General features: G+C 40.3%; 1 protein-coding gene across 2 annotated transcripts in view; it reads right to left on the reverse strand.

Annotated features, from left to right (window-relative positions):
* dek (DEK proto-oncogene) overlaps window positions 1–692 on the reverse strand; it is a 36,658-nt gene that overhangs the window by 29,370 nt on the left and 6,596 nt on the right. The gene's annotated exons all lie outside the window — the stretch shown is intronic.

Consider the following 692-nt stretch of genomic DNA (forward strand, 5'->3'; position numbering starts at 1 on the left):
GTCAGCCTTCCTGCTCCTCTGATGCTGCTTGGCCTGCTGTGTTCATCCAGCTCTACACCTTGTTATCTCAGATTCTCCAGCATCTGCAGTTCCTACTATCTCTGAAACGATGATCAATATGACTGGCTTAAAATACAGACCGAGTGTGGCAGTTAACTGTCAATCATTAATTGGTGAATTCTCCATTGAAATGTCTCTACCAGAGACCACCTGCCAGGTATGTCTCCAACTGGTGGAAAGTATTCCGACTACTATCTGATTTACATTGACTACAGTTTTACCGGGGGTCCTAGTTACCACAAATTGATCAAATGTAACCTTGATGTTAAGAACAGTCACTCTTGCCTCATCTCTGGAATTCAGCTCCATTATCCACATTTGGAGGAGCAGAAGAACCCGATCGGAGTGTCAATGAGCATGTTACTGCAAAGCAAGTGCTGCTTGAGAGCACTGTTAATGACACGCTTCCACCACTTCACTGATGAGGCAGTAATTGGCTGGGTTGGATTTGTTCTGCTTGTGTAAAAGGACATGCCTGGTGAATTTTTCTCATTGCTAGCCAAATACTAGTACAATGCAATAGTTGTATTCTTGTGTGTGACCGTGCACTACAGGAAATCGCACTCTCTATATATTTCTTCATTTAAAAAAAAAAAAAAAAAAAAAAAAAAAAAAAAAAAAAAAAAAAAAAA

This window comes from Rhincodon typus, chromosome 2 (assembly GCF_021869965.1).
Source record: "Rhincodon typus isolate 14 chromosome 2, sRhiTyp1.1, whole genome shotgun sequence".
Classification (NCBI taxonomy): domain Eukaryota; kingdom Metazoa; phylum Chordata; class Chondrichthyes; order Orectolobiformes; family Rhincodontidae; genus Rhincodon; species Rhincodon typus.